Raw genomic sequence first — 9,559 nt, 5'->3', positions numbered from 1 at the left:
TCCTCATCTTTTTGTCCTTAGATTTTTGGACTTGATGCTTGATAATGCTCCTTTGGGTTTTTGGGGGGGTCTTGTTAAAAACTATGATTTGAAATTTTTCCATTCTACTCCCTTTTTTAAAAAAAATTGAAATATGATTGACATGCAATATCTTATTAGCTTCAGGTGTATAATATAGTGACTTGATACCTTTATACATTATACAATGATGCCCATGATAAGTCTAGGTAACTTACCGCCTGTCACCATACAAGGTTATTACAATATTAACTGATTATATTCTCCGTGCTGTACATTATATCCCCATGATTCATTTACTTAATAACTGGAAGTGTTTGTACCTCTTAGTCCTCTTCACCTACTTTGCCCACCCCCACCTTCCCCACGCTTATAATCAAGAGTTTGTTTCCTCTTCATTGTGATCTAGATAAAAGCTAGCTGACTATTTTGGCCTACCAGATTTTCCCAGCTTCTACAAAATGGGTGAGTTAAGAAGTGACTGAAAATGGAAAGAATGAGTCATAGCCCTTTTCAAATATTTGAAATTAAGTAAATACAAAAGGATTTACATCCTGTGAAGTTTCACAGGGCTCACCTAAGACCATAGAGATATAAATTGTAATGCTCAAGGCTGAATAAAGGTGAGACAGAAACATAACTTTATAAACCTATCCTCTTTCTTTTCGTGCTCTTATAAGGCCAACAACATCTTTATCTTTATCATGTGCCTTGAAAGAGTGGGTTGATTCCTCTTAGTATTTAGCTTTAACCCTTCTAAACATCAACTTCCCTTTGCCAGTTCAGAAGTCTCTTCACAAGAATCCAGAAAATAATGCATGGTTATTGTATTTGACCAGTTCGGGTTTTGCAATATTTTTCTTATTATAACCATAACAAACAAACAAAAAGCTACAAATCTCAAGGCAAACATACCTCTACTTTTATAAGAGAAAACCGGGACTCACTGTGATAGAGGGAATCATGTATAAAAGGTGGTTGCTTCTCCTCTTCCTTCTCCTGCCCCACCTCTTCCTTTTCCTCTTCCTCCTCCTCTTCTTCCTCTTTGGATAATACAGAAGTCAACTTTTAAACTAGGTCTCCTCCAAGTCTTCTGTCTTCATTCAGAATCTCACCACTTCTTACTCGGATTATTGTTTTTCTATTTCTCTTTCTACTGTCATTAAGTCATCATCCAAATGTCCAATCTCATGATGACTTCTGTTTTGGTTTTGTTTTTAATATTCAAGAATTGAAAAATATGTTTAAAGGGTTCAAAGAAGACTATAAAAATTACCCATATTCCTAATTTCAGAGTCAACTCTCTTGAACATTTTGATATATTTGCATCCAACTTTGTTTTGATCATGATTTGAAAAATATTATGAGTAATATTCAAATGCAAAGGCTTTCTTTTTTAAAAATGAGAACATTACAAATAAAGATGACTTTTGACTTTTCAGGAAAATCATTACTTTACTTAGCACTTTTAGTAATATCATTTCTTTACTTAGCATTTTTCAGAGGTAAAGTACATTATCCAAAACCTTTAGCTGGAATAAAGCGTTCATCAACTTGCATTCTTTATATCCAGGCAGATTCTTAGTTTTATCCATTGCACTGTGATCCCACAGACCAAAATTGTTCTCCTCTAAAAACTTGCTGCTTTATTTTTTTTTTACAACACTGGTTTACAACACTGAACATACTTTTTTTTTTTTTTTTTGTATTTTCAACATTTATTTAACTTCTTAATGGCAAACCAGACAACTCCAATAATAAAAATATGATTCCTATGCTATTATTTTCTTTGTAAATTAGACTTAATACATCTTAAGAAATATCTTTTTCACCTTACTGTGAAGATAGTTTTATAAAGCTGTAAATAGTGAAAATCCAAACATATTTAAGATAAAATAATGAACAGAAACCATAGTCGTTGGGGTTTTGTTAAATCAATCTAGTCAGAGCTCCATTGGTCTAATTTCCTCAATGCAGAAATGAGCAGAAACTGAGCATTCACTGAATTTTTTTCCTGGGTCACAAAGTCTGAATAAGAATTCCAGTGACCATTGTCCTTTCATCTTTTTTTTTAATTTTTTTTATTATATTATGTTATTCACCATACAGTACATCCCTGGTTTCTGATGTAAAGTTAGATGACTCATTAGCTGCGTATTACACCCAGTGTACCATGCAATACGTGCCCTCCTTACTACCCATCACCATTCCCCCACCCCCCTCCCCTCTGAAGCCCTCAGTTTGTTTCTCAGACTCCATAGTCTCTCATGTTTCATTCCCCCTTCTAACCTCCCCCTTTCTTTATCCCTTTCTTCCCCTACCGATCTTCCTAGTTCTTATGTTCCATAGATGAGAGAAATCATATGACAATTGTCTTTCTCTGCTTGACTTATTTCTCTTAGCATTATCTCCTCCAGGGCCGTCCATGTTGCAGCAAATGTTGAGAACTCGTTCTTTCTGATAACTGAGTAATTGTCCATTGTATATATGGACCACAACTTCTTAATCCAGTCATCTGTCGAAGGGCATCTCGGCTCCTTCCATGATTTAGCTATTGTGGACAATGCTGCTATGAACATTGGGATGCATATGGCCCTTCTCTTCACTATGGCTGTATCTTTGGGGTAAATATCCAGTAGTGCAATGGCTGGGTCATAGGGTAGCTCAATTTTTAACTTTTTAAGGGACCTCCACGCTGTTTTCCAGAGTGGCTGTACCAATTTGCATTCCCACTGAACATACTTCTGCCTGGACAGTTGGACTTTCCTTCTTTGCTCATAAAATCCTGCTCAATTTAGGTCCCTGAATCTTGGAGAAGTCCTATTAGACTTTTTTTGGCAAAGATATTCTTCTTCCAAAATCACTGCATGATCCTTTCTCTTTATAAAATTTTCCCCAGTATTTTGGTGTTGTTAGTTTTGTATGACCTCCTCTGTTGGACTTCAAAGGTCTTGAGATCAGAGGGCCGTTCATGTTCATGTTAGTTATTCCTGAATCCATCCTGATACTGGGCCTTAGCTGGATCTCAATACATTGAATTGTTTGAAAAGGGTACAAAATGAGGTCATGAGCACCAAAGGATAAGGAATGAAGTCAGCAAGAGTTTCCAGCTTTGTATGTATTAACTTATATTTTGTAAGATATTTTTAGATAAAATAATAGGGAGTGAAGATTAAAAATGTGAAAATATCTTCACAGGTTTTCTTCAATGTTTGTCTAATTCAGTTGCTTTCCTGAAGTAAATCATTTTAGAGATGAGATTAAGTTTTTAGCCCCAGAAAAAAAATTTTATTGGGCAAAATGAGATTTTAGAATTTCTTGAAAAGAAAATACATATTCAAGTCTTGAAAATAGTATTTGTCCTTACAGGAAGAAAAAAATAATAAGTGAGTTGTCTATTTATGTAAACAATTTGGCAGTAGACAGCTCCGAAATAATTCCCTGAAACCCTGATCAAATAATGCAGAGTATTGTTGTTCACGTTTTCAACTTTATGTAGCTCCAACTGAATCAGTTTCCTTAAAGTGCAGGTAAATACAACTTATTGATAGGCAATTAATCATTTGTGTTTAATATATACATAGAAATTAATCTGGAAAACTTGTGAGTAATCGTGTTTCTAGAATTATATTGATTACATCGGGAAATAATTTCAGGACGTACCGATGATTAACAGTACTATAGTAATCCAGTTGCATAAAAAGATTCCTAGCAATCCAATAAAAGAAGATGCTATTAGTTATTTCGTACTTCTAGCTCTTTAGAATTAATTAAGCTACACTCCTAGATCAATTAGATAAAGATCGAAGGAAACGAATTGGTTGATAACAAACAAAACAGAATAATAGGAATTCGTTTTGGCGTATATGTATGTGGTTATGTGGAAAATACTGGTTGATGTCTCTTTGGGTAGACAGACCATCTCATCAATAGCAAAGTTATCCTGTAGGGTATGAGCTGACCAGCAATCTGGGACTTAACCTCATCCAAACAAGAAGTTTCCTTGAGAAGTTATTTGAAGATCTTACTTAGATCTTCAGCACACTAAATGACAAAAGTAATCTTATTGGACTTGCCTTGTGGTCTTATTTTGATTAAAAGGCCTTCAGGAATTCAAAGTGCATTACGGCCTTGCCAGTTACAATCTTACTGGATATCGACTAATGTAGAAGATAAAGCACAAGCAGAAGTATCTCCAGATAGGAGAATTTTGATGAAATAAGTCCCAAAGATAGAATTGCTTGCTGTCTCTGGCTCTTAAATGGCAGTATTAATCAAAACCGAAATCTATTAAGTCGAATGAGATGGCGGTAACAGTGTGTATCTGTCAGCTTTTCTACACAATAACCAAATGCAGAACTCTGAAGACCACAACGCGCATTTATGGTTCTTGCTCATGGATCTCTGTGTTAACTGAAGTGTGATTGAGACTGTGGTTCTGTTTTAGGCTGCAGGTTGAGTTTAGGTCTTTTCAATTATGTTTCATGCTGAGGAGCCAGCGGTGGAAAGAAACTAAACCATGTTCCTTTTTTTACTGAACTGGGTCCTTGGGCTTCCTAAAGAATAGAAATTGACAAGAGGCTAACCTGAGAAAGGAGGAAAAGAAAACAAACAAAACGACTAAGGAGACGGGTTGAACAAAGAAAGCCGTTTTGGTTTTCAGCTGACCCTTAACCTAAAAGTCAGCAGTTCATAAAAAGAGTTACAAGATCTGACTCAGGAAAACCACAAGGCCCACTCCCTCTGGCAGTAAAAGACACCTAGGCTGGACGTTCTTGAAATTGCTCCCTGTGGGTAATTCCACAACCCTAAGACAATGGAGAAAGTAACCACCCAAAGCAAAGTTGAAGAATAAGCCCCTCCCTATACTGTTAGCTAATTTTAAAAAACTTACAAAATCCTTCTTTAGAGGTAAAGTAGGGTCTTCTTCCCTACCTGGGTGGAGAAACCACTGCTTTGTCTATGAAGCAGCTCCTTTCTTACTTCTATATTTAATAAATGTTTGACACTTTCTCAAAATGGCTTGCTCTTGAATTCTTTCTTATGCAAAGCCAAGAGTTCTCTTGGTGAAGGCCTGAGGCCCTCCCTCTTGGGGTTGGGGTTTATGTCGAAGCACAACAAATCCTCAGGCTGACCCCTCAAGGACAGAGATCAGGGGAAATTACGAACAGGCATAAGCAGGAAAAGGGTGATGTTCAAGCACATAAGAGGTGGGGTTTATTAGCACCTGTGCATTTAAAGGACATGCTTCTTCATGCATCCCATGTGTAATTAGCATGTTAAATCTCCACCCTAAAAATCTCCATGATTTTTAGTATTATAATGAGGGAAAACATCAGTGAAAGGTCAGCCAAGGGTCCACCTTGGCACCGTCTGGTTTGATTCTGTCTTTGACAGTCTTTGTGGTCAAGTCCCTGCTTTGGTAAACTTCCTGCTTTCACATTCCCCAAGATACATCACTCAAGAGGCACAGGGTTTCAGCTATCAAGGAACGCTGGATTTTACTATTAGAGTTGAGGGGACCCAAGTCCAGTCCCTACTCTCTCTCACTTTCATGGCAGATTGGAACACCAAAGCCAAGCATACTTGCGGCCCTCTTTCTGACAGTTCCGTTATCACTATCATGTCCAAGACAAATCACTAACTAAGCTCAACATCAATGAAGTGAGCAAGTACATCCTGCTCATAATGGGAGGGGAAAAATGAATGAATGTTGAAAAGTATCACATGCATTACTAGTAAATGGACTGAAAATAGTAAACTGGTTTTTTCAATGCCAATTTATACAAAAACTTATACAAACAAAAACTTATACAAACACTAGCCTACCTGCCTTACCTGACACCATTACTGCCTGGGAAGAAATTTTAAGAGCAGGGGGAGAAAGGCAAGAGAGAGTGCTACCAAGTCATTGAAGTAAAACTGCTTCTGATTTCACAAAAAAATGGAACTGGCTGTTTGGAATAATTTACAAATTATAGGGGCACCTGACTGATTCATTTGGAGGAGCGTGTAACTCTTGGTTTCAGGGTCTTGAGTTCCAGCCCCACGTTGGGTGTAGAGATTACTTAAAAAAATAAATAAACTTTGAAAAGGTTTAAATTATGTCTATGGTTAATATTATTTCTGTTCTATTTCCATTAATATTATTATTGATGATTCTGTGGATTAAAACCACTAGATGTAGCTGAAGAATCAAAATTTACTTTCAGAATAAAAGAAATCCGAATCACTATTCGAGAACATGATATACCTGCGTAGACTGCATTTGCCCAACCTTCCTCCAGAGAGGTACGCACAAGTGCCAAGTTTCTGTCAATGAGATATAAGCAGTAAAGATGTTTGGAAGTTCCCAGAAATTTTCTCAAAATACAGCGGATATGCGCAAGACAAAAGAATAATATGGAAAAGCTAGGGCTCCTGAGAACTTTGCCGAAGAAAGCCTTGGGCAACAGAACATCTGAATTTTATCTGAGGAGGAAACAAAGGGACCACAACTAATTGAGCTGCCAAATGTCAGGTCCAGAACGTAGGTGCTCTGACTCCTAAATTTTTATTCTTTTCTCTCTACTTCTCTTATCGACTAGGGAAAATGTGCCAAGTGCCCTGGAACTTGTGAAACTTTTAAAATTTCTTGCTCACTTATTGCCTTCAGCATGTAAAGACTGTGGTAATAACTTCCTGTTGATCAATTTTAACATGCAAACATCAGAGTCCTTTGCTGGTTTCTTGTTAACAATGACTTCATTAGAATACTAATTTCTAGTCATTAACTGGAAAATAATTATAACAATAAAATCAGCTAAAATTCCAAGTTTAGGAAGCTTTCAATTTTTTCTTTTATAAAAACGTTTGTGTTATATATATACCAAAAATATGTGTGAAAGGATCATGTCGGCCTCTGAATGTGTTCTATTTATTTTATTTTTAATTTAAATTCAATTAATTAACATACAATGTATTATTAGTTTCAGAGGTAGAGTTCAGCGATTCATCAGTCTTATGTAATACCCAGTGCTCATTAAATCATGTGCCCTCCTTAATGACCATCACCCAGTTACTCACCCCTCTCCCCTCCAGCAACCCTGTTTTTCTTTTCTCTTTTTTTCTGGTTAAGATTTATTTATTTATTTATTTATTTATTTATTTATTTATTTATCTATTTATCAGAGAGAGAGAGAGAGAGAACACGAGCAAGGCGAGCAGCAGGCAGAGAGAGAAGCAGGCTCACCACAAAGCAAGATGCCCTATGTGGGACTCGATCCCAGGACCCTGGGATCGTGACCTGAGCTGAAGGCAAACGCTTAACTGACTGAGCTCCCAAGGCATCCCCTTAGTTTGTTTTCTACGATTAAGAGTCTGTTATGATTTGTCTCCCTCTCTGATTTTGTCTTGTTTTATTTTTCCCTTCCTTCCCCTATGATCCTGTTTTGTTTATTAAATTCCACATATGAATGAGATCATATGATAATTGTCATTCTCTGACTGACTTATTTCACTTAGCATAATACCCTCTAGTTCTATCCACATCATTGCAAATGGCAAGATTTCATTTTTGATGGCTGAGTAGTATTCCATTGAATATACTATACCATATCTTCTTTATCCACTCATCTGTTGATGGACATCTGGACTCTTTCCATAGTTGGGTTATTGTGGACATTGCTCCTACAAACATTGGGGTGTAGGTGCTCTTTCGGATCACTACATTTGTATCTTTGGGGTAAATACCTAGTAGAGCAATTGCACAGGGTAGCTCTATTTTCAACTGCTTGAGGAACCTCCATACTGTTTTCCAGAGTGGCTGTACCAGCTTGTATTCCCACCAGTAGTGTAAAAAGTGTCCCCTTTCTCCACATCTTCGCCAACATCTGTTGTTTCCTGACTTGTTAGTTTTGGCCATTCTGACCAGTGTGAGGTGGTATCTCATTGTGGTTTTTGATTTGTATTTCCCTGATGCCAAGTGATTTTGAGAACTTTTTCATGTGTCTGTTGACCATTTGTATGCCTTCTTTGGAGAAATGTCTCTTCATGTCTCTGCCTATTTCTTGATTGGATTATTTATTCTTTGGGTGTTGAATTTGATAAGTTCTTTATAGATTTTGGATACTAGCCCTTTATCTGATAAGACATTTGCAAATATTTTCTCCCATTGTGTCGGTTGTCTTTTGGTTTTGTCAACTATTTCCTTCGCTGTGCAAAAGCTTCTTCAACAAAGCAGGAAAGAATATCAAATGGAAAAAAAGTCTCTTCAACAAATGGTCTTGGGAAAATTGGACAGCCACATGCAGAAGACTGAAACTGGAGCATTTCCTTACACCATCACAAAAATTAGACTCAAAATGGATGAAAGACCTAAATGTGAGACAGGAATCCATCAAAATCCTAAAGGAGAACACAGACAGCAACCTCTGTGATCTCGGCTGCAGCAACTTCTTGCTAGACATGTCTCCAAAGGCAAGGGAAACAAAGGCAAAAGTGAACTATTAGGACTTCATGAAAATGAATGTGTTATATTTACATTAAAAAAAGAAAAAAAGAAAAAATCTCTCTTTCCAGTATTTTGTTTTCAGGTGGTATAATTGTGGGAATATATTAGAGAGTATTGGTTCTGACAAATAATTAATTATTACATTCCTCATGGTCAATGTTGAATGAACATGACCAAAAGATTTATATGCACTGGCTCTATAAAATCATATACTACAATTTCTTACAAATATTATAACACTCTTTTCTGACCTCCTTTTTCACCTGACAAACTAACTTACTCTTCAATCTTAGTTTGAATGACACTTCCTCAGGAAAGCCCACCTAGATTTCCCAAATCTAGGTTAGATGGCTCTACTAATTTCTCTCATGGTTCATTGTACTGCTGCTCTCAGTAAGGCATGTATTCATTCTACTGTGACAGTCTCTTCCACCTTTTGAGTTTCACGTGGGTAGAAATTGTTTCTCATCTGTTTAAAAATGGTATCATTGGCAGAGATGTATAATAGGTGCTTGACATTCTACTTTGTAGAATAAGTAAACATAAGTAAAAGCTAACTCTGAAAAAAGATTTTTAAAAAAGGTAAAAAATTGGCATACACAATACCACTAATTTCTCCAAACTAACTAAAGACAAAATTATTTATCTTCATTTCACACTTGAGGAATTGAGATTTAAAGAGATTAAGTAAACTGCCCAAATGATAGTACTATGGAGTAGCAGGCAAAACCACGATTTTAACCACTAGATTTTAGATTTTCATTGATCTTTTTCTCTCTCCACATTTTCTACCAAATCTATGCCCTAACTTACACCATCATTCTTTTCATGCCCAGTTCTGCCCATCTCCTTGATTGTTAATCCCACATCTTCAACTTCATGCTGGAAATTTCAATTTAGAATCTTAGTGATTCACAACTGAGTATTACTCTTTTTAGCAAGTTAAAGAGGGGCACCTGGGTGGCTCAGTTGGTCAAGCTTCCAAGTCTTAGTTTCAACTCAGGTCAAGATCTCCAGGTCATGATCTTGTATTCATGAGATCAAGCCCTG

This window comes from Ursus arctos, unplaced genomic scaffold (assembly GCF_023065955.2).
Source record: "Ursus arctos isolate Adak ecotype North America unplaced genomic scaffold, UrsArc2.0 scaffold_23, whole genome shotgun sequence".
Taxonomy (NCBI): domain Eukaryota; kingdom Metazoa; phylum Chordata; class Mammalia; order Carnivora; family Ursidae; genus Ursus; species Ursus arctos.
The sequence above is the reverse complement of the archived record's forward strand: the minus strand, read 5'-3'. Positions refer to the sequence as shown.